Below are 25,741 nucleotides of genomic sequence, written 5' to 3'. Positions count from 1 at the left end.
AGCTCAGCTGGGAGAGCGGACATGGTTGTTTCTCTGTCCGTATGGCACACCCTGCTGGGCTGTTTCATAGCATGGCATCTTGAGGCAGTATGTGAAGAGGCTTGAGGTTTTCTTAGGTTTAGTCTCAGATGAAGGCCTAGCTTAGAAGGACTAACATACCGACTGCTGCATTTTCTTAGTCCAAGCAAGTCCCTAAGCCAACTTAAATTTAAGGGCTAGAAATTCTCTGTCTGTATGAGAAGAAAAGCAAAGTCCTATCAAAGGGGTATGCCTACTAGGTTGGGGGTATTTTATGGTCCTTAAACAACTTGCTACATGCATTGTTGATGCTGCTAAACTATCTGATGGTTTGGTTTCAGATGCTGCCTTTTCAGCTCTAGAATTTGTATTTTTAGTTTACCTTATTTTTCACCTATCTCTCTTGCTATAAGTTATTTAACATTAGTATAGTAGTTGATATAAAGTTTTTGGCCCCTAATTTCAATGACTTAGGCCATCTGGTGTTTTACTGGCTTGTTTTTTGTTTTGTTTTGATAATGGATCACATTTGCCTATTTGTTTCCAACATCTTAGTATATCCTAGATACTATGTATATGAAAAGGAGACCAAATTATATTTACTTGGTTTTGTTCCTAAAGTGGCCTTTATTCCAGAAGTAGAGGAACAGGCTAATAATTTAGATTCTTCCATAATCCAGTTGAGCTGAGAGAATAGCAGCTTGAACTAGATTAAATTCATCTCTTGCAATCAAAACCCCAATTTCCCTGGGAGTTACAATGGAAGAAAAGTCTGATACCTGAAACATAGCTAGACCAGCATTAAACCATTTGGAACACTGAGGAAATTCATCTGAGGATGAATTCAACAATCTGTATAATCTGAGCCAGATTATAATTTGGGAGACAGAAGAATTCACCCCAAAAGAAAAAACGGGAAGAAATGATGGCCAGGGTTTAATCAACACAGATCGAAGTAAGATCCATGAACTAGAATTTAAAACCACTATAAAAATAATACCTGGGGCTGAAAAAAGCATAGAACACACCAGAGAATCCCTTTCCACAGAGATTAAAGAAAATCTGGTCACTCCTAAATTAGAAATGGTACCACTGAGATGTAATCTCCAATGGACACCATGATGGTGAGGATGGACAAAACAGAATAGATAATCAGTGATACAGAATATAAAACTTGTGGAAAAAATGAAGCAGAAAAAAGAGGGAAACCAAGGTAAAATGTCACAGGACTTTGGGAACTCAGCACCTTATTAAAGAGGAATAGCACTTGTATCCTACGAGCCCCAGAAGATGGAGAGAAAGAGGCAGAAGGTTGAAAACATCCCTAATATGGAGAAAGACAGACATCAAAATCAAGAAACACAGAAAACCCCCATTTTCTAACAAAAATCAACCATTGCCAGGCAGATCATAGTGAAATAGACATTCAAAGAATGAACGAAGCAATAGTTCTCTTATCTTGGCAGTGACCACACAGTTCCTGTCAATGTGGCATTCCTTAGATGAATGTATCTTTTGAGGACAGGAACAATGAGACTTTGAACAGGTCTGACATTGGATTGCTTCTACTTGATAAGGGTTAAAACTCTTTTGCCATCTGCAACACAGTTGTTTGAAATAAACCTTATTAGTTCTGGAAATGTGCCACATGTAAACACTCTCCCATGTGGTCTTATAATCTTTATAGTGGAAATAGTCATATTTTTGTTCTAAAAACTGGAATTTGAGTTTTCTGAGCAGATCTGTCCCACTGACTCCCTGTGTCTGTTCTTCCTTTTCTGAGAACATGAGGCCTCTTCATCCCCCAACTCATGCTGGCAAAGCTTCTTTTGTTTGTCCTCCTTAGACCTTGGTGTTGGTGACTGCTGCTGCTGGTTGGCCTTCACAGGACCCAAAATTGCCTGCTGTAGATGGATCGAGCCCTGCGATTCATCACTAGGGAATAGATTGCTCATGCAAGCAGGGGTACCTTGTGGCCCCTGCTGCCCTAAGGGGAATGGCTGTGCAAGGTGTGAGAACCCAGAGAGCACTTGTCTACCCTGGGCTCACCTGCACGTCCATCTCCTTGGTGTTGGCCTTGCGAAACCGCAGGCACAGGCTGGGGCTCATCAAGCTGCACCCTCTTGGAAGGGCCCATACAGTAGTCGGAGGCATTTGTGGGCCCCAGCAACACAGGCCTGGCCAAGAAAGTGGGGGGACCTCCACTCAGGCTATTTGTGTTCATAGAATCCTGGCTGGCCCAAAGGCATTGTATTCCCACAGCCTTGGTATAAGCCATAGGGAAAGGAGTTTGTGGCCACTAAATCAGCCTTGCAAGAAATTCTAAGACCTCTTTGGAGGAAAAAATAACACCAAAAACAACAAAGACTAGAAAGGACCAGAGAACATCACCAGAAACACCAACTCTACAGGCAACACAATGGCACTAAATTCCTATCTTTGAATAATCACTTTGAATATAAATAGAGATGGAGGGAAAACGTCCAGACTTTTACTACGAAGCCACTATTACCTTGATTCCAAAACCAAAGATCCCATTTAAAAAGAATTATAGACCAATTTCCCTGATGAACATGAATGCGAAAATGCCCAACAAGATACTAGCAAATAGAATTCAACAGTATATAAAAGGAATTACTCACCATGATCAAGTGGGAATTATTCCTAAATTGCTGGGGTGGTTCAGTATCAGACAACACATGCTACATTACATTATTTAATGAAAGTTTAAGAACCACATGGTTCTCTCAATAGATGCAGAAAACCTATTTCACAAAACAGTGTTCATTCTTGGCAGAAGTAGGAATACAAGGAGAACATACCTCAATATCATAAAAACAATACATGAAAGGCCCACAGCTAAAATTATTTTCAATGGGGGAAAAACCTAGAGCTTTCCCCCTAAGGTCATGAATACCATGAGGATGTCCACTCTCACCACTGTTGTTCAACATAGTGCTGAAAGTCAGCAGTTGGACAAAAACAAAATATAACAAAAGGCATACTAATCGGCAAGGAAGAAGTCAAATTTTCACTCTTGGCAGATACTGTATGTGATTAACTCAAAGATATAAATATGCCAAGGGCCAGAAACAATAACAAGTCTGGAAACAATCTTGGCAGACATGTAGGGGAGGAGAAGATCTGTTGCTGCCCACCAGATTTTTCTTGACCTGAGCTCTTGGATCTGTATACTTTGGATCCTAACCTCTATACAATGCCAACCACTGTCTTAATTCATTTAATAAATAGATCTCCCTCTGTCTGTAAGCGCTGCGAAAGAGAAAATTCTGCTCCCACTAGGCTGTGTCCTTTCAGCACAAATATAAGCAAGCACACATGCACACTAGCACACAGCGCACACACAAGTTCGATGCTTCAGTGTCCGGGACTAGGCACCCATCTCCCCTAGAACAAAACCAACCATCTCCTGTCCCACCACTGCTTCTTTCATCTGGCCAGTGGCTCCTCTGGGAAGGGGTTGGGCTCTACCACTAGCTATTGTTAGCCTACCGTATAGTCAAATATGGCAGGATCCTATGATCAAAGCTCTATGAGAAGATGAAAGGTTAGGGTTTCTCTCTGCCTCCTAGTCCTTAATTTCTGCTGCTTTAGGGTGAAAGTGATTTATTTTTGTGTTTTGGGCTCTTCAAGATTGAAAGCCATACAGTCATTCAACGTTACATTGGTCTCTACAGACTATACCAGGCTAAGTAGCAGCTTGGTTTCTGATTGTTGCTACCCAGATCAAACGCTTTCTCCTAGACATGGAAGCTGCTATTGGTCTTCGCTCACTTACAAAGCTATACTCGGCCTGTGGAATCTAGTTCAGTCTTGTTCTTTTTCTTCCCTTTTCTTAATTCCAATGTTTATTGTAGTCCTATAGGAAAAACAAATATAATTTAATATGACTTTATCTTGTTACCCCAGGAGTGAGGTTCGTTCTTTTCTCTATCATAACTGAAAATTAAAACCAATCCTGGATGACTTTTTTAAATCTTTTAAATTTATTTTTGAAAGAGAGACAGACAGCGTGAGCTGGGGAGGGTCAGAGAGAGAGGGAGACACAGAATCTGGAGACAGGCTCCAGGCTCTAGTCTCTGAGCTGTCAGCACAGAGCCCGACGCGGGGCTTGAACCCACGAACTGTGAGATCATGACCTGAGCCGAAGCTGGCCGTTTAACCAACTGAGCCTCCCAGGCGCCCCATATCCTGGATGATTTTGACACTGAATAGAAATAGCTACGGAACCAAAGAGGTTCTCTAGCTTCAGTGTTGGTGATTAATGAATTTCTCTTAATTCGTGTAGTCTTAAGCTGTACCATTTGTGGTTTAAGTTAGCAAGGAGGTGTTTTTTTTTTTTTTTTTAATCTTTTTTGCTGCAATGAATGTTATTCTTGATAGGGTCTCTGGTCACCAAAAACACAATGTGAAAATTAAACACAGAGACAAAGTAAATGGATATGGATAAATGGCATAACAACTAAATGCTATTTTGGGGGTAAAACTTTGAGGCGTGTACATCTAAACAAATGAAGCTACAGCTGTGTATTATAATGAAAGTGGTCCCTAATATACTCAAATACTGAAGTTCTTGACCTTAACAATGGGAAGTAACTTTGGAATATGATCTTGTCTAAGCAGTACAGGTAGGATTTTATTTCCACACCTGATAGAAGAACTGAGGTGAGGGGTTTCCTTATTTTCCATGACAGTGGCAGTAAAGTGCACATATAAAACTATAGACTGCATTTAGAAGAGGAAGACTCCAGAACAAAAAAATTCTGTGGTAGGTTGACAGCATTGCTCTCAAAATTGTCTTGGAAACATTTATTGCAGGCTATATTTCCAGAATAAGGAGACACAATCTTCTTAGGGTGTGAAACAGCTCATCGTTTACTTACATTGACAAAAAGTAGAGAGTTTGGGTTCTATACTACCTGGAAAAATGGGCTCAAGGATGGCTTTATGTGCCCTTTTCAAAAGGGCATGCCTGTTTATATCTTCCAACTGGTTGCCACTACTTTATATTTGCTCATGAAATTGAGGCCATAGTGACCTATTTCTTTTGTGTCCTAGTGAGTAGAGGATCTCCTACAGTTCTAATATTGAAAATTGCTGTTCCATGTCCTTTCCTCTTCTTCATTCTCTTCAGTGTCAATGTTAATTTTACTTTAAATCAGTGACAGGTGTTCTTTTTTGCTACCATTTAAATTTTTAAAGTTGCAATTTAAAATTCAACATTCGAGTGTACAACATAGTGATATTTGTGTACACTGAGAAGTCCCTACAATCTGTTTTCTGTGTAAGTCCAGATTTTGTTTTGTTTTTGTTTAGTTTTTTTAAATTCCATATACAGGTGAAATCATGCAGTATTTGCCTTTGACTTACTTCACTTACCACAATATTATCAAAGTCCATCCATGTTATCCCAATGGCAACATTTCCTTTTTTTTTTTATGGCTAATTAGTATTCCTTCGTATATATACCGCATCTTGATGCATTCATCCATCAACAGACACTTAGAGTGTTTCCGTATCTTGTCAATTTTAAATAATGCTGTAGTGAATAGAGAGGTGCATTCAAATTGGTGTTTTTGCTTTTTTCAGATTGATGTCCCGGTATTGGAATTTCTGGATCATATATTCTTTCTCATTTTCTCAGGGACTCCTGTATTATTGTGCATAGTGGCTACACTAACTAAAATTCCCACCAAACGTTTCTCTTTTCTCTACATCTCCGTTGTTGCTTCTGTTTGATAATAGCCATTTTAACAAGTGTGGTGTGATATCTCATTGCATTTTTTACTTTGATTTTCCAGTTTACGGTTAGTGATAAGCATTTTTTCATGTTCCTGTTGGCCATCTGTATGCATCTTTGGGAAAATGTCTATTCAGCTTTTCTGTGCATTTTAAATTGGATTTTCCCCCCTATTAAGTTGTAGGAGTTCTTCACTGATGGTGGGCATTAACTCCTTGTCAAAGGTGTGTACTCCAAATACCTCCCCCATTCAGTAACTAGCCTCTTAGTTTTGTTAATGGTTTTCTTCACTGTACAGAAGCTTTTTACTTTGATGTAGTATCTTTTATTGTTGCTTTTGGTTTCCTTGCCTTTGTAGTGAGATGTAAAAAAATAACTAAGACTTATGTTAAGGGTCATATAGCCTATATTTTCCTGTAGTATTTATATGGTCAGGTCTTACCCTGAAGTCTTCATTTTGAGTTGATTTTTGTGTATAGTGTGAGATAGGGGTTAGGTTTCATTTATGTTGCATGTAGCTGTCCAGTTTTCCCAATACCATTTACTGAAAAGACTATCTCTTCCTAATTGTATATTCTTGCCTCTGTCTTAGATTAATTGAGCATATAAATGTGGGTTTATTTCTGGGTACTCTGTGGTGTTCTACTGATCTATGTGTCTGGTTTTATGCCAATACCATAGTGTTTGATAACTATAGCTTTGTAGCATAGTTTGAAATCAGATATATCTTTGGCTTCATTCTTGATATTGTTTTGGCTATTTAGGGTCTTTCGTGGTCCCATGAAAATTTTTAAATTGCTTGGTGTGGTTTGTGAAGCATATCTTGGGAATTTTGAGATTGCATTGAGTGTATAAACCACTTTGGGTAAAATGGATATTTAGCAATATTCTTTCAATCCATGACTTTGAAATAACTTTGATTTGTATTCAGTTTTTTTCAGCAATGTCTTACAGATTTCTGTGCACAGGTGTTTAACTTCCTTGGTTAAATTTATTTCTGTACAATTTTGCTATGGTAGATGGGAGTTTTAAAAATTTCTAAGTTTGTTACTAGTATATAGAAATGCAGAAGACTGCTTAATTTTATTTTGTATCCTGTAATATAACTAAATTCATTTATTAACAGTTCCTTTGGTAGAGTGGGGTCTTAGGGATCATATAACGGTATCCATTTTATATATGAATACCAAATATAAATATTTTATATATGGTATCATGTTTGCAAATAATGAACTTTACCTCTTCCTTGCCAATTTGGGTAGATTTTATTCTTTTTTTTTCTTGCCTAACTGCCGTAGCTTTAAGTTCCAATACTCTATTGAAACTTGGTCAGAGTGGGCTTCCTTGTCTTGTTGCTGACATTAGGGGAAAAACTTTCAGCTTTTTACCATGGAGTATGGTAGTCACTGTGGGTCTAATACAGCCTTTATCATGTTGAGGTATGTTCACTTGGTTCGGAGGCTTTATCATAAATGGATGTTGAATTTTGTCAAAGGCTTTTTTTTTTTTTTTTTTTTTTGCATCTGTTGAGATAAAAATTTTTTTCCACTCTTTTCAGTATTTTGAGACCTTTTGCGTCTATGTTCATCAGAGATACTGGGCTATGATTTTCTTTCTTAGTGGTGTTTTCGAATGGTTTTGGTATCGGGGGTAATGCTGGCCTTGTAAAATGAGTTTGGAAGTATTACCTCCTCTCGAGTTACTTAGAGTTTGATAAGGATAGGAATTAAATCTTTGAATATTTGATACATTGACCAGTGATCTGACTGGTCCTGGACTTTGGTTTTGGAAGGTTTTGATTATTGACTCAATCTCCTTAATAGTAATGTCTATCCAGATTTTCTATTTCTTCATGATTCAGCCTTGGAAGATTTCTCCTCTTTCACTGGATTTTATTTATTTGGCCCTCATTTTTCTTAAAGTCCAGGTGAAAGTTTGTCAATTTTGTCTTCTCAAAAACCTGTTCTGAGATTCGCTGATCTTTTCTATAGTCTCTGTGTTCTCTATTGCATTGACTTCTGCACTGATGTTATTATTTCTACTAACTTTGGGCTTTATTATTTTCATAGTTGCTTTAGGTGTGAAGTTAGAAGTAACCTTGTGGTGTGGCATCTAGGCCATATTTCTCACTCTCAGCCATATCCTGACCCACCAACTGCTGACCTGTTAAAAATTGCTTTGGTTTTTATTCGTGACTTGTTGGTCTCTATAGTTTCTTTGACTTTATTTTATTTTATTTTGTTATCTAGAAGACTTTATTTTAATTTTTTTGTTTTGTTTTGTTTTTACATTTGTTTTTTTTAATAGTTTATTGTCAAATTGGTTTCCATACAACACCCAGTGCCCTTTCCCACAAGTGCCCTCCTCCATCACCACCACCTCTTTTCTCCCCTCCCCTTCCCCTTCAACCCTCAGTTCATTTTTGTATTCAATAGTCTCTCAGGTTTTGCGTCCCTCTCTCTCTCCCCAACTCTTTCCCTCTTCTCCTCCCCCTAGTCCTCCATTAGGTTTCCCCTGTTCTCCTGTTAGACCTATGAGTGCAAACATATGGTACCTTGCCTGACTTATTTCGCTTAGCATGACACCCTCAAGGTCCATTCACTTTCCTAAAAATGGCCAGATTTCATTCTTTCTCATTGCCATGTAGTACTCCATTGTATATATATATATACACACCACATCTTCTTGATCCACTCATCAAGTGATGGACATTTAGGCTCTTTCCATGTTTTGGCTATTGTTGACAGTGCTGCTATGACCATTGGGGTACATGTGCTCCTATGCATCAGCATTTCTGTATCCCTTGGGTAAATCCCTAGCAGTGCTATTGCTGGGTCATACAGGAGTTCTATGGATAGTTTTTTGAGGAACCTCCACACTGTTTTCCAGAGTGGCTGCACCAGTTTACATTCCCACCAACAGTTTCTTTGACTTTAAAATCATATTATGAGCCTTCAGTACTGTAACAATTGATTCTTGGTAGGCAGCATCTTCTAAATACTTAGGTATTTATGAATCCTAGGATACCTAGGAAGATGCGAATGAAGGGTAAAATTAAAACCTGGAATCAAGAATATCTTTTACTTCCCTACTCCTTTTATAATGATTTTTCTGTATACTGTCAACTCTTTGCCTTTATATATTCATTAGTTTTGATAAAAACATTAAGTCAAAATTGTATTTGTTTCCATTTTCAAAATTAGTTGGTAGAATAAAGCTATGAATCACAGGGAAGCACAAAAATTTCTCATGGGATATGAGATATTAGATACCATATAAATTGCAGATACATAGATGATCAAGTCAAACTTGTGTATTTTAAAGATAAGTAAACTGAGGCCCATCACATGTCAAATTAGTCAAACTTGTATGACATCTAGGAAACCTGGAATTGGTTGTCTTGTCTCCTGCCAAGTCAGGTCTTAGGTGAACCAATTCTTCTCATAGTGAGATCACCAGAGGAAGACTAGAGTAGTTTAGGAATCATAAAATTGGTGAGAAAGCTCATAATACACTCACCAGTTAATATAATTTCTGTTCAAGTACAAACATCATTATTGTGAATTGAGGTACTTGATAGCACATATGACTGCTTACTAATGAAACCTAAAAATACTCCAGCATGTGGGCTGTAACTTTGTAGGTGTCTGTGACAATAAATGCAGAACCAGAAATAAAACTGGGGGTACAGGGTGTTGCTTAGCAATACAAATGAAAATGGGATGAAAATAGCGTTCTTCAGCAGAGAAAAAGTTGTTTATTAGAAGTAAAGACCCAGTGGGGGCTGTTTTCTTTTTTTTTTTTAACTTTATCTACAGTGATGCATATAAACTTTGTTCTCTGAAGTTACAGGTTTATCACAAGCACTAGCTACATCAGAAGAAATCTTTCATCCTTCATTTATTTATTTTTTATGAGAAAGGTATGTGTCTCTGTGAGTGGGCGTGTGTGTGTGTGTGCATGGAGCTGGCCATATGCACTTGGGAGATGAAGACTTTGTTTCCTGTCTTAAAGGATGCAGTATCTAGTGGACAACAGGACCCAAACATGTAACACCCATACTACTAAAATGTAGGGTCTCTAGTGACATGAGTAAATAACACATCACAAAGTAAAGGAAATTGAATAGTTATACAACTTTTGTGCTGGTTCCATGAAAATGTTTACTTGTCTCGTCATAACTTCATAAGGTAAACATTATCTTCCCAATTTCACAGATTAAAAAACTGAGGCTGTGAAATGACTTGTTGAAGTGACACACTTAATGAGGACAGAACCGGGATTCTAATTCAGATTCATTTGTACAAAGCCTTGGCTTTGTGCACTCACATTACCTCAGGAGAAGTCCCCTGGGTGTTATAGTCCGGGATATGTATGACAGGGGAGTCTGTACACTGGAAAAGTGCACAGAACTTTCCTATTGACAGTTCTTAATTGGTTTAAAGGACTTTAGGGAAGAAGGGAAGAGACAGGTTTTGTTAGACAAAAATTGTGTTCTAAAGAAAGATGGTCTTTGTGTTCAACAGAAATCTTTGTCCCTTAGGTTTTCAAAAATTAACTGGATTGCAATCACCTTGAATGCAATAGTCTCACAAGTTTGATGATGTTTAAGAAGTATCTTCCTACCAGATATGTGATATGTATTTGCTAGTGTAACTTGAGCTGCCATGCAAAATTTTAGGAAAAGGTTGAATATAAGTTTTCAGTGACCAATCTTATACTAAGGAAACATTTGGCTAGAAGAAAAGTTTCAAGAATGGCCTTCTAGGATGCAGTTTAATTTCATGTGTCAGTAGTAAAAAGGCATAGGCCAAAAGTGAGAAAAAAAGTCCAAGAAAAAACAAAACATAAAAAAAAAAACCACACTCACTCCAAGAAACAGACTCTTAACAATAAAAAACAAATTGATGGTTGCCAGAGGGGAGGCAAGTGGGGGGGGGGTTATTAAATAGGTGATTGGGTCTAAAGGGAGTGCACTTGTTGTGATGAGCAGCAGATGTTGTATGGAGGTGGTGAATCACTAAATTATATACCTGAAAATAATAATAAATGAAGTGGAAAAAAGAATAAGACTTTGAGCATCCCTCTGATGCTAAACAAAATACCTTCCATGAGCCATGAGCTGAGTGCAATACTGGAAGTATATAGGACATGAAATTGGTTCAGATGTTCCAGAAGACCCTTACACAGTCTTAGTTTTGGGCTGAGTGTGCTTGAGAATTAGCCATTCATAATTCTTCCTTCACTTTGAAAAATTGGAACTCCTGTGACTGAAGTTGGGGTGACAATACTTTAAACACTTGAGACCAAAAGAAAATGTTTACTTGTTGCTATAAATGAGAGGAACTTAAAGATGATGTGCCATCTGTTAAGATGATATTTTCTCTGTTGGGAAGTGATGCATATTTGATATAGCCACATTTCCGAGTTGAAAATGGGGGTGATGCTTCTTGGTGCCCCACATGAGAACAAATCTTAAAATTTGATGTCTTCTCCATAGATACTTTGTACTCTGGGATAAGTAATCAAGAGCAGAATACACATCTCCTTTGTAGTTTCTAAGTTGAATCCTCTAATGATGGCGTTGGGAAAATCCTTCTTGGTTCTGGGCTTCATTAGAGGGCTGTGGAAATGTTTTGGTAATAGTTGTTACCTTGTTATTCAACATTCCTTTAGAAAGAGACTAAAGAGGCTGTAGAAAAATCCTTTTGAGTGATCAATCTCATGTGGTTTAATAAATACCTGATTTCACTTTTGTAACAAACATAATAAATAGACTTAAGAAAAAAAAGAGCCATCTTTGCTTCTACAAAGATCCCCCCCCCAAACATGGGAAGGAAAAATTGAAAGGATGAAAATGATGGTTATGACTGCAAGAGGATCTGTTGGGAGGTATATTAAAGGTAAGATGACCATGACCTCCTACCTGTGCTTAGAAAGGAATAAGTTTATATATATTAGATAGATAGATAGATATTGATAGATAGTATGTAGGTAAGTGAGTAGGTGGTAGGTGGGGTGTAGGTGGGAGGGTAGATTGATTGATATATAGATTACAGATATTGGTAGAATAAGCCATAAAATATACTATCATGTCCCATCGTGAAAGTATGGTAAGAACAAAACAAAACAAAAAGACTGTGAAGTGTTAATTGCAGATGGATCTGATTCCTTGGGCTACCTTAACAAAGTACTAAATACTGGGTGGCTTTAAACCACAGAAGTTTACTCTTCTATGAATCTGAAAGCTAGAAGTTTGAAATCAAGTTGTCAGTAGGGTTGTGTTTTCCCTGAAGCCTCTACTGGTGAATAGTTCATTGTTTTGTCCAGCTTCCAGTGTTGGTCAGTAATCCTTATTGTCCCTTGGATTATAGATGCATCACTGGTGTCCTGAGTTGGTCTTATCCTGTGCTTTTGTAACTCCTTTCCTCTGTGTATCTGGTCTGTGTGTAAATTTCTACTTCTTATAAAAGAACACCAGTTACATTAGATGAGGTTTCAACCTAAACACTCATTTTAACTCAATGTTTCTATAGAAAGACCCCATTCTGAGATACTGGAAACTATAACTTTGTCATACCTTTTAGAGAACACATTCCAACTCATAACAGCAGGGAAAGTGGAGTTGTTAAGTAAGGACTTGTCAGTGTCTCCTTCCCAGTGTCTAAAAGAGAAAGTCCTTCACTACAGTACGTAAATATCCTGCCACTTGCTCTACCGAGAGGAAGAGTTCTGGGCCAGACTACCCCTGCTGGATGGAAGGAAGCACGTTTTAATCGTATCTAACGAATTTTTCTCTCTTGGTGTACTAAATTACCTGTTAGTTTGTTAATATATTTCAAACCCAGGAAGAGTATGTCTTGCCCAGTGAATGAAGCTTGCCAATTAAAGTTATAGGCCACCCAAAGCCCTTAAAAATTATAGGAAGGGTTACCATGAGATCCAGCCTGTTGGCAACATTTTAAAAATGCACAATACTCTACAGTTAATACAGTACAGTTAATACAGTATTAACTATAGGCACAATGTTGCACATCAGATTTTTAGAACTTACTCATCTTGAGAACAAACTTAATACCCATTAAGCAGCAAAGAACCATTTCTCCAAGCCCCCAACTCCTGACAACCACCAACATACTGTTACTGAAGTTTGTTCTAGCTAGATTATATCCGTGAAGTCGTGCACTTTCTGTGACTATATTGACTTGGCATAATGTCATTAAGTTCATCCTTGTGGTCATAGATGTCCTGATTTCCCTCTCTGAAAGGCTGAATTACATCCCATTCTAAGCCTATGTCACCTTTTTCTTTATCAGTTCGTTCCTTAGCGGACATGTAGGTTGTGTCCACATCTTGACTATTGTGAATAGTGCTGCAATGAACATGACAAAGCTAACATCTCTTTGAGAACCGAAGTTCAATTCTTTTGGATAAATATCCAAAAGGTAGATTGCCTGATCATATCATAATTGTATTTTTAACTTTTTGAGGATATATCACTTTGCTTTTTATAGTGGTCACACCATTTTTTTTTCATATTAATACCAACAGTGTATAAAGATTCCAATTTCTTCACACCTTGCCCAAACTTCCATTGTGTTTTTTGCTACTCTCCTAGTAGGTGTAACGTGAGGTCTCATTCTGTTTTTGATTTGCACTTACTTGATGATGTTGACCATCTTTTCTTAAACCTGGTGTTAGCCACACAAAGTTTGAATATAGCTGGTGTCAGTAAGGATTGTAATAACTGATTGGTAGATGTGCCTTGGTAAATTGGAAGCTGATAATTTATTTTTGTATGAACATGGATCTTAAGAATTAAATTGTAGTGCCTAATAATGGCTGGAGAAATTGAAGGTTCAATGCATGGAACTGTGAGAAAACTCCAGAGTCAAAGAATCTTGTGTAGATATATTTTTTTTTGGTGGTGTGAAGAGTTTAATTGTATATACAAGAAGTATGTTATGTTAGTACCCAATATGTGTCAAGGAATGTATGAGACATTGAGAAATGAGGAACAAACACAACCCTTCCCATCTCCCATCCCTACTCTCACAGAGGTGATAGGAGCAGGGAATGAATAGAAGTGGGCTTCTGCAGAAGAGCATCATTAAAACACAAAATGTCACAGTACATTGTTTTTGTGGTCTGCCTTGTTTGCATCTGAATATTTTAAACTGATAGAAGTTTTATAAAGGCATTAGTAATCTAGCAAGATGGAAATTATTTCAGAATGCATAAGGCATTAACAAACCATGACTTCCTAGGTAAACATGATGGAAGAACTAAGGCAGTTAACAAAGCAGGAATAGAGAATCAAGCCCAGGTTCTTAGCCTTAAGCATGTTTATTACGTTAAGGAAATTGGGATCAAGAGCAATTTTGGAGGGGGAAAATTTGTTCACATAATCACCTATAACTACGTAACTATAGCTAATACATATGATAAATAGCCACATGATTAGAAAGATTTCAGAACTGGATTGTATTATTTTGGCTGGTTTATTTCACTATTTTTCTCTCCACTGTAAGCTCCGCAGGAGAAGTGTCTCATAACTTAGCATAGAATAACTGCTAAGATTTTTGCTATCATATCTATACATGAAAAACATGGGAACACCATAAATGTTGTGATTCTGAAAAAATGTGCAAGGAGGCTGTATCCCTTACCTTCAGATAAATATTAAATACTTTAAACTAAAAATGATCTGACTCTCCTAATTGTCATTTCTTTCTCTTTTTTTAAGTTTATTTAATTTGAAAGAATGAATGTGCATGCTTGAGTGAGTAGGGTAGGGCAGAGAGGAGGAGAGAGAATCTGAAGCATGCTCCATGCTGTTAGTGCAGAGCCTGAAGCAGGACTCGAACCCCCAAACCTGTTAGACCATGACCTGAGCCAAAATCAAGAGTCAGACACTTAACTGACTGAGCCATCTGGGTGCCCCAGTGTCCTTTCTGAAAAAATTAGAATTCAGATCCAATTTGGGGCATCTGGGGGCTCAGTTGATTAAGCATCCGACTTGGCTCAGATGATGACCTCATAGTCTGGGTTCGAGTCTGGCATCGGGCTCTGGGCTGACAGCTCAGAGCCTGGAGCCTGCCTCAGGTTCTGTGTCTCCTCTCTCTCTGCCCCTCCCCCGCTCGCTCTCAGTCTCTGTCTCTCAAAATAAAATACGAAATACAGAAAAAAGAATTCATATACATTTGGCTGATGAGGAAAAATAGATTCTAATAATTAGTGTAGGCATATTTTTAACAAAAATTTTTATTTCTCCTATTTAATATTAAACCATCTGATTCTTGATTCTAGTTTTTAGGGATCAATATAAGGCTGCACAAATTTCAGAGATTTCATTTGACCTAGGGCTACTGCTTTAAAATGGTGTAATGTTGGGTAAGTCACTTGTGTTCCTAAGACTTAGTTTTCCGTGTTTGCAAAATGAGAGGATGGGACTAAATGAAAAGCTCCCTCCTAACCTACATTCTGTCATAACAGTGATAGAGCTAAACCCCAGAGTTTCTTTCTCTTTCATTGTATTGCACTGCTGTAGCATGGGAAGGGATTTTGAAAATACAATTCAAACTTCCTTGTCATTCAGGAATTCCTTTACAGGATTCTCAAAAGTGATCGTTCCAGATTCCACTCACATATTTCACCAGAGAATGTTGGGCTTTATAACACAGCCCATTGCTTCATATGAGGAGCCCAAATTGAAAGTTTCTGCTTCCTTTCTTTGAATTGAAGTCAGCTTCCATAGAACTTCTTTAAACTGGCTTTGATTCTGCCCTTTGAAACAGCACAGTTAGTCCAATTCATCTTCCACCTGACATCACGTTAGATAGGTTTTCTTTTCTACAGAGAAATACCTTCATTTCCCTGAAATGATTATAAATAATGTATATTCTAGACTTTTTGAGAAAACTGGATATATGCTATGTGTGCTCTCCAGCTTTTTTGATGTTCCTCTTAAAGCTGTGGTACCCAGGAGAGAATAGAATATGTGGTCTGACCAGCAAAGTAGATGGAAATCATTTTGTTGCTTTCTTCATCTTGACATCAGTTTTATTAATGGAGCACAGAGTACATTCAGCAGCTAGATTATACTGTTTGTTGGATTATTTGAAACTCCAAATCAAAACTTTCTCCAGTCTTATCTGATGATGATAGCTACTGTACACATGTAGTTTTTTTTAGCCCCTGAATAAACAAAGCTACATACACTACTACTAAGTTTCTTACTGCTGGTTTTGGTCCATGTTTCCTGCATAACCAGGGAGATATTTTAGAATGTGGATTCTGCTTCCAGCCGTGTTACCTATAAGTCAAACATAATGCCTTCTGAACCTTAATCTAAGGTTAAAAGCAGTGGTCATGACAGAACTACCCATCAGTTGGGAAGATACCACCGTAAGAGGATTTTCAGGATGCATTGTGCTATTGGAAGTAGTTGGAAAGTTGAGCAAAGGTGGGGATTGTTAAAATTAGGGATTCTTGCAGTAGCTGATGGAATATTCACACTGGGAATTTGTGAGTGAATATTTACTTCCCCAAATCTTAACAGCAAAAATAAATGAAAAACGTGAGTGGTTTTTAGCTAACAGGAAGTTCAGTGGGAAGACTGAGGACATTACTCTCAGTATATTAAATAGCTTTTGAAAATGATAGTGCTAGAAAAAATAAGAAAGCTGGCTGACCATCTGGGACATTTGGGGGACAGTAAATGAAGACTGGGGATTTAGGGGTACTTAAAAGTGAGGTGCTGATCATTTCCTTTTATCCTTTACAGTTTAAATAATCTGAGATTTTTGAGAGCATGAAGCTCAATCACTGACGTTCTATATGAGCAAATTAAAACGTAGGGACTAAATAATTAGGTCAAGGACACTGTTGGGGAGTAAGAATTCCCTTCCCCTTAAAGGGTCCTTCTGGCTGGACTAAGAATCTCATTGACATGAGACAGATTGACAGGAGAAAATAAGACTGAATAGCTTATCTGTGACGAATCCACAAAGATATGGAAGTTCCAAAGATAGTCAATGAAAATGAGGTATATATGTTGTTCTGAACTAAGGAGCATGTGGTAGGAATCTGAGATTTCAGAGAAGAGGAATATACTTTACAAGGCAATAAGAAGAGATGTTTTCTCTGTCATAAAGATCAGTTACTTAGGTAAAATTATCTCAGATAATAACCCTTATTCTTAACCCAATTTAGATTTTTCTCTGTAGTTAAGCAGGGGTCAAAAATTTCTCTTGAGCCTATAGGGTCTTGATTTCCTTGAGCTAAAAATAATTTTCATACCAGAATAGCTCATCTTGGGGCAGCCTGCCCTCAGCCCCTATGTTCTCCTGCTGTTCTATGCACTCTAGCTCCCCATTTATTTGCAAATTGAGGGTGAAGTTCTTTAGCTCCAAGAACCATTGTCTGTTATGATAAAGGTGGAGTCCACTAAGGATAAAGAATCTTTATTATTTTCTCAGGAGTGTAGCGTGGTGAGAAGAGCCTAGGTTTGGGAGCCAGGTTGCTAGTTCTACCACCTCACAGATGTAGGTCATTGCACAAAGCTTCTTCACAGGAAACTCTAGTTCTCTAAAAAGAGGTAGCACTAGCTTTTACAGGTTATGTTGAAGATTATAACAGGCATTTTTACTTACATTAAACAAAATTTTCCCTGGTCTACCTCCACTTAGTCATTATCCATTGGATGAATTTGGAGTTCTGCTGAACCCAGAGTCTCCTTGGGAACAAAGTTGATGGCAGGCAGGGGTCTTGTTCTCCAGAGAGAACTTGGGAGTATTTTGGCATCAAAATTTTTTCCTCAGTGGCCTAGTTACCTTCACAGCTAATATAGTTTCTGAAAAAGGACCTTGGACCTAAATATAATGGTCTCACTGGATTATTCTTTATAACGTCTTTCATTTAACCTGAAGAAGCTATAACAAAATACCCTTGATCTATTTTCCTTTGCTCTAGCTTCCTCTCCGATGGAGGAGTTAGCCCTACCTATGGCTAATTTCTCTGTCCATCAGTGTTACCCTTGTCACTTAAATTGATATAATTTCTTCACTTTAATGTATTAGTTTGTTGGGGCTTAATTTTCTCAAGCTTTGTGTGTTTTCACGTTCTCAGAAACAGAATTGTAATGCTCTTGAGGTAGAGACATAGTGTCTATTTCAACTAGAAATACTCCCTATATGTCATCTAGTGCTAAGAAATACCAAGACCATTCTAAGCAGATGAGTTAGTCACATTTGAACTCTGGGCTCAGTTAAGCTTCCCAGAGCACACATGTAGTAGAATTTTTCTTCGCAGAAAATAAAAAGATGGTTGGTGCTGAATATGGTTTCCATGGCCAGAGTATGAAACCATGTAGCACAGACACGAGAAACATTTACCTGGTTTTTTATTTTTCATGGATTGATTTGTTACTCTAGTTAAATCTAGTGCTTTCAATGTGAAAACCATTGTGGACCCTTGAGGGAACCTTAGAGATGTCTAGTGTACACATGTGATGTTAAGAGTTGGATAATTGCTGCTTTTTTGTTTCAAAAACAACTGTTTCTTCAGAGTACTAAAGTATATTTACTTAAAAAATGTACATAGTCCTATCTGATAAACAATGTACTTAAATATGTCTTAGGATTCCAGTAACTTTAAATAGAGATTTTGACCCTTATTAGGAAGGACATGCATCTCTAGCAATCTTCCTTTTTTACTCTTCTCTACAAGTTGCATTAATTTATCCAAGGTCACAGTTGATGGTGTTGCAGACAACTTGAGGGGCTGCCAATCACCCATAGTTATCATACATTTGTATAGTTACTGCAGTAAAATGCCTTGCTGAGGGAGTACTATTCTGTAATTGATGCAAATACACTGTTGACTAAAAGTGAGCAAAACTGATAAATTTTGTGGAGTATATTCTATAAAACTATACTGAAGTTTTTATTCATGTCTATTCTAAAACCTGAAAACCAATAAATGTAAAAAAATTTGTATATTCACTGTAGAACAGAAGTGTAATGTGATCCTTCTGGAAATGTAGACACCTATGTAGCCTAGCTCGGCTACTTGTAGAAGAATGTCCAAAGCATGAAGGTTGAAAAATTGTCTTGTTTGACATGCCTTTATTTGGTTCCAAGTTATGTTGCATATTTGGACCATGATCTTTTTATTCTACTTTCTTCCCCTGGATTTTTTAATTTTTGTGGTTGTTGAAAGCTCATCACTAAATTTTGAGGGAGCTATTAAGAGCTACTTTTCTAAAGACTTCCTTCGAGGGATGTATTGATTTCTTAATCTAGTTTCGATCTGGGTCCAAATTCTTAGGTTGGCAATTGAGTTTTTACTGGGATTTGTGGTGTTTCCTAACTTTTCCTCCTTTTGGTTATGTCCACAGCTTTATGGATCACATTTTATTTTTAATTTAAATTTTTACTTTGTTTGCTGGAATACAACCTCAAGTAATTTTGTTAGGGAGTGTGTGTGGAAGAGAACTTTGAGTATCTAAATGTCTGAATTTCTTCCACTCATACTCTAATGCCAAAACAAGGAAAATTACACTCTGGAGTGTGACCACCCATGCTGAAAGTCTAATTTTGCCCCATTGGTCAGTATGCTTTCTTTCCAAGAGCCTGTCTTCCTTTTTTTTTTTTTTTTAAATGTTTGTTTATTTTGAGAGAAAGAGACAGAGCATGAGCAGGGGAGGGGGAGAGAGTGAGGGGGAGACACAGAATGTGAAGCAGGCTCCAGGCTCTGAGCTGTCAGCACAGAGCCCAACGTGGGGCTCAAACCCACAAACCATGAGATCATGACTTGAGCTGAAGTCAGACACTTAACCGACTGAGCCACCCAGGCACCCCAAGCCTGTCTTCCTTTTTAGCCTACTTATGAACACCATGCTGCTTAAAGTTTCCTTAAAGCTCTGCACCATCATTTTTAATAGCTTCTTAGTAATACACTATTGAACTGATGAGCAATAGTTATTTTACATTATTAAAAAGAAAACTTTTTCTATAAGAAACAATGCTATAAAGACATGTTTATTATTTATTCAACAATAGTAAATTGTTACATAAAGGTCACTTAAGTACTTTACATATACTAATTTATTAATTCATACAATAATCCAAGGGGTTTGTTACTGTACTTATCCCCACTTACAGATGAAGAAACTGATACAGAGATAAAAGGACCTAAAATCAAACAGCTTGTAAATGGCAGAATCAGGATTTGAACTCAATTAGTATGTGATGAGGTTTTTTGGGGTGTGTGTGTGAGATCCAGAGCCTACAACCAGGAAAGAATTATTGAAGATGTCTTTGGTGTAAAAAGGTGATTTTATTGAAGCATGTTGACAGGACCTATGGGCAGGAAGAGTTGCCCTGGAACCATGAAGAGAGACTGGTTTTATACTATGGAGAGAGATTTTCATATGATAAAGAAGGCTCATAGGGTACTGCCTGCAGGCCTGGCTATTCAGCAGGGTTGTTTTCCCTCTAGCAAAGCATTAGCATTAAGACAGTAGGGAGTTTCAGGAGACATGTTTTCCTCGGCCAGCCTCAAGTATGTGTCAATTGGCTGAAGGTGGTTATAAGGAAATTGAATTCTATCTGCCATTTCCCTCTGTCTCTGTTTCCCACCTCACTATGGAGGGGAGCTGGAGACTCCCTGCAGGACTATGATATCTATCAGTTAATCATTTGTTTTGTCCCTTTCTTTTGTTTCTGGGCAGCCAGGAAAGCATGAGGAATGTCACTCATATCCCGTGGTGGGGGCGGGGTTTGCAGCCTGGCAGCTTGCCTTATGCTTCCTCATTAGCTTGGTTTAAATCCTTGTTTTTAATCCCACTGCTATTCCTTCTTCACCATAAATCTCTGGAATTGGAATTGAGGGGTCATAAAGAGGACGTCTTGTTTTTGTTACAGAGGTAACCACTCCTGGCAATTACGTAGGAGGCAAATAAGCAGTAGAATATTAGAAGTGAAATAATCTGAGGTTTTGAGTTTTATAATGAAACCCTAAAGACTGACCCGAGAGTGGCTCGAAGGTATTCTCAGTGCTAAAGGTCCCAGCTCTGGGAATTGAAGGAATCCTGTCCATTTTCAATGGAAAATTACATGCTGGGCTAGTGAAACTTGATTTTGTTATCTCTTCTTTGTAGGGAGCTTTTATGTTGTCCTATTCACTAGAGAAGGAGGGGGAAAATTAAAAAATAACAGAACATGAGGTTAGTTATCGCCTTGAAATTGCACCATATTGAAAATGGCATTCGGACTGCCTCTTCAGAGCTCATACTTGAATGTGCTGCTTTAAAAGTGTAATTCATAGTTGATAAAGTTTTATTTAAAAAAAGCTCATGTGTTTAGGGAAGTAGGACCAAAGGCAGGTGAAGGGATGTTAATGTATAAAAGCTAAAGGGCTCTCAAAACAATCTCACAGTGATGTGATATTAATACTGAAATTCTATGGTCATTCAAAGAAAATTTATAGCTGAACAGCAGCTGGATTTGCCTTTTTTTTTCCTTAAAGAAAGGAAAGAAGAAAGTTTTAAAATAGCTATTACTTATTCATTAGTTTCTGCTGCCAGACTTCTGCCTGCCAAAAGAATAAACTTTAAGAAGCTGATGGTACAAAGACTGTGGCAATTTTTTAAAATTTCTCCATTTCTTTGATAGCAGCCAACTGGTAGCAATAGAAAATTAGTAAGGCTGAAAGATACAGGCGTAGTCATTATATATTGGGCAATGAAATAGCCATTTGGAAGGGTTGGTGTTCAAAAGCTGAAGGAATTAAGATGTCCAGGAAGGTGTTTCCAAGGAAGTAGTCATGACTTAAAATACCATTACCAGTCCTAATGTTTTTCTTAGTTGTTGAGATGCATTTAATGTATTGGACAAAGTTTTTGTTGGCTGAGATACTCTTTTCAGATGTGTGCACAAGAATATAGACGAGAAAGAATTAGGTGTTCCTGGAAATAGAAAGATGGGGATAAACCGTATTCTGCAGTACCAGACTTAGCAAAGTAATGATGCAGGGGAAATGAGCTATGGGCATCCTGAGTATATATTTCTTTTTGGTAAACTCCTCCGCTTCCATTTCCACTAGTACATGTAGTATACTAATGTCAACTAAAGTAATTGCTAATAGAATCATATTCCCCTGGTTGGTGAAATAAACTTCAATGTGTTCTTTGCTTGGGAGAAACAGTTTGCGGGAAAATGTTGGGAGACCTGGCCTACAAGATAGCAAGACTTGTCTACTGCAACTTGAGAAGACCATGTGGTATTGGTCTTAAGATTTTCTTTATATTATCTTTTGATGTAAGATAACCACTGGGATTGAGTAAATCAGTGAATTGACTGGTGCATATGGAAATTTGAAAAATAACAAATGATATTCCAAAGGCATATATATATATCCCACACAGAAATCAACACATAACCGTATGAGTGTAAAATTGTCAAGAGGCAATTAGTAAGTGAAAGAGTTTATTTGGGATCAAAGTATTGCAATTTGGAGTACACTGATTTGGGTGGCATCCAAATGGTGTTCCACTAGGGAGCAAAAGTCAGAGCTTTTCAAAGGCCAAAGTAGATACTTGTTGACAAAAGTTGTTGATAAAGAATTTTGAGTGGTATTGGTGGAAGAAACTAATTATGGCTAAACTTAATTGGTTGGTAAAGCTACAACTAAGTTAAAGTTGGTTAATGTAGGAAGTTGCAGGGATTTGTGCAGAATCCTTGGAGTATTTTGTGGTTTGGCTCACTTAAAAAAGCTCATGACTCCCTCCAGTGAGGATATGCAGAAGGCCTTCCTCCTTGATGGCCCCCTGACTGTTTTAAAACCTCTTGACATATGTGACTTCATTTTATTTCACCTTTCACAATCTAATCTGGAAAATGGAATTTAGACTAAAACAAACCACTTGATGACTTTAGGGAAGAGTTTCTTAACATTAAAAAAAAAAAAAAGTAATTCAGAGGGGAAAATGTTGGATAACTTTACATTAAAAGTAAAAGTTGCTTTTTACTGAAAGATTTAAAGAAAATCAAAGACAAGCCACAAACTGAGAGATAGGTGATGCATATAATTTATAAGAGATTAGTATTCAGAGTATATAAAGATCTCTTAGATCTGACCGTAGGCCCCTGAAGTCCTTTTTCTTAGATCAGTTAACTAAGAAAACTACTAATGGCAACTCTTCCTCTGTGCCTTTAAAATACAAATGTTTTTAAAAACATTTTGTGTCAGTTTTATGAACTGAAGATGTCTTTCTCAAGGACCTGGGAGCTATCACTTTGAAATCTAATCAAGCCAGATAGCACCTGCCTCCCTCCCCCCTCTCTACAGGAGAGGAAGCACAGGTGGCCTAGTCCGAGAAACAGTTGCAAACTGAAGAATAACAGAATGTGCTAGATACATCCCATAGACCTCCTAAGGTCCTCCAGCGCTCTTCCACTAGCTCATGTCAGCACTGAAAAACCCTGTGTTTTATTTCAGTAGACTGGAGTTCAGACTGCACTTTGGTCTCTATCATTGCAACAGCCTTGAATGAAGTCTCAGCTAAGTTTGTGCAACTTTTGCTTTGATACCTCTAATTAGCAAAATAAAAACTTAAAAGGACACATACACAAGCAATAGGACCTCTTGTGCAATCCTGGTGTAAATATAAATTAGCACAATCCTCTTCGGGTACAATTTGGCAGTCTTAATAAAAGTAATACTGTGTCTCTCCTCTGATCTGGCAGCTCCATTTCTACATGTATACCTGAAGAAAAATTCTACTTTAGGTGACATGGAGATATGTAGAATAATAATACTTAAAGCAGCTATGTTTGGCATAAAAAAATATCTGGGGATAAGCCTAATTTTCAAGTGGAAGAATGAATACAAAGTTACATATAACTGTAAAATAGAATATTACAGAATAGTGCATAAAGGTCACAAGTACATAGTTGAACCAAGAAATGAAATTGGAGAAGAATATATACAACATCACATGAATTTAAAAGTTAAGAACATAACAAACATCTTATGTTGCCTAGAGATGTAGACATAGTACCATGCATGTCTATTTTTTTGCTACATGGTAAAATTGAATTTCTTTAAGTGATATTTTTAGATAAGGGAGAGGAGAGAGTGATAAGGAACACAATCAATTCTATACGAGATGACTGGTTTTTTTTTGAGCTGTACAATAGAAGCACAGAGCATAAAATATTCTTTATACATTTAATGTCTAAACTTTCATAATAAAAGGCAAAAAGTAATTTTGGGAATGAGTTTAGTGCTTGTTTGTTGTGTCGACTTGAACTTGTACCGTGTCCTTGAGGTACAGAACAGCAGCCAAGGTTGAGCTGTGATTGGCTATAACTCTAATCCCATTCCTGCCTTTGGAACATGGTCATGGTGTGATGTCTGAGTCATGAAAGTATTTTCCAGATATACAAGCTCCCTTCAGGGAGAAGGGGAGATGCAAATATTTGGTACACAAGTCTTGGGGAAAACATTTGGTGCTGTGAGCCTATTAGACCTCTTTTACCTCAAAGACAGAATGGTCAGACACCATCACAGTGAAGGTCCCAAGGGACTCTGATGGTGATAAGAAGGGATACAGGGGTCTTAGATTGAAGACAGTGTCCTTGTATGATTTCTATGCTGCCTTATCCCTCTTCACCTGGTCCGAGGAACTACTTTTCTTACCAATCAGGAAGTTTTTGCAACACAGATGGACTTTGACAGAACTTCTAATGAAGTCTCAGGCCACAAGGACCACTTGAGGAAAAGCCCCCGATTGGACACTGGAGTTGGTGGTATCAGGAAATGTCACTGCTCTTTTCTATTCAAACCATGGAGAGGAATTGAGGTTGGCAAGTGAGGTATGGCACCATTATCGAGTTGGTAAACCTATCAGTAAATGCTTTCAGATATGTAAGAAGATCCTAAAATAAGGATCCTCACTTCAGTACAGCCATTTAAGTTAAAAGGAAAAAAATGCTCAGTCTTCTGAGTGCTCTGTAGTTGGTGTTACTTGTCTTTTCTTTTAAAATTGTCTTAGAAAGTGGCTTTGAATTATTCAGAAAAATTAAAGAATGGTTTTTCTAAGTCCTTCTTCATCTATTCAATATTCAATTGACTTGAGCAAAACAGCAAATAATACATCGAAATGAGATAAGCAAGTTAGTATGGAGTTTTGTGGATATAGTAGGCAAATGATGAAGTGGTGCTGATAATTGGAGAGGTGGTCTTATGGTAGAAGAGTGATAAGTGGATGGTAATGGTTCCTGTTGCACTGTACCTGTGGATTGTCACAGGAGAAGTTATAGAAATAGGTTTCTTTTCAAAGATCATCTGAGCCAGCTCTGCCTCACTGATAGAGGAACTAAAATTAAAATCATGTGATTAGGTGGTTGGAAGTATCAGTCTCCTCCCCTGACCTCCAGGAAGGAGAGAGGGCTAGAGGTTGCATTAATCATCAATGGCCAATGATTTAGTGAGTCATAGCAGTGTAATGAAGCGTCCATAAAATGCCCAAAGGACACAGTTTAGAAAGCGACCTTGTTGATGAAAACATGGATATTTAAGAGTAGGGTGCTTCCAGAGGGCATGGAAGCTCAACACCTTTCTCCACATACCTTGCCCTATGTATCTCTTCTATCTGACTGTCCGAGTTTAAATCCTTTTTATGATAAAGTAGTGATCTAGTAGGTAAAACTTTGAGTTCTGTGAGCCACTCTGGAAAATGAACGTAAAGAGGGGGTGGTGGTAATCTCTGAATTAGTCCGTCAGAAGGACGGATAATAACCTGGACCTGTGGCTGGTGCCTATATTACAAGGAAGGGGTCAGGGAATCCTCCACTGTGAAGCCTATAGAACTTGTTTATCTTGCATAACTGAAACCTTATACCTGTTGTTCAGCAGTGCCCCTTTTTCCTCCTTCCCACCCCTGGTAACCGCCAT

The 25,741-nt window shown here is 37.7% G+C and overlaps 1 pseudogene; it reads right to left on the bottom strand.

Annotated features, from left to right (window-relative positions):
- Positions 1-1,407: 1,407 nt before the first annotated feature.
- On the bottom strand, positions 1,408-25,741 carry LOC115302316 (annotated as a pseudogene).

The sequence above is a fragment of the Suricata suricatta genome, chromosome 9 (assembly GCF_006229205.1).
Source record: "Suricata suricatta isolate VVHF042 chromosome 9, meerkat_22Aug2017_6uvM2_HiC, whole genome shotgun sequence".
NCBI lineage: Eukaryota > Metazoa > Chordata > Mammalia > Carnivora > Herpestidae > Suricata > Suricata suricatta.
This window is presented reverse-complemented; position numbering and strand designations above follow the sequence as displayed.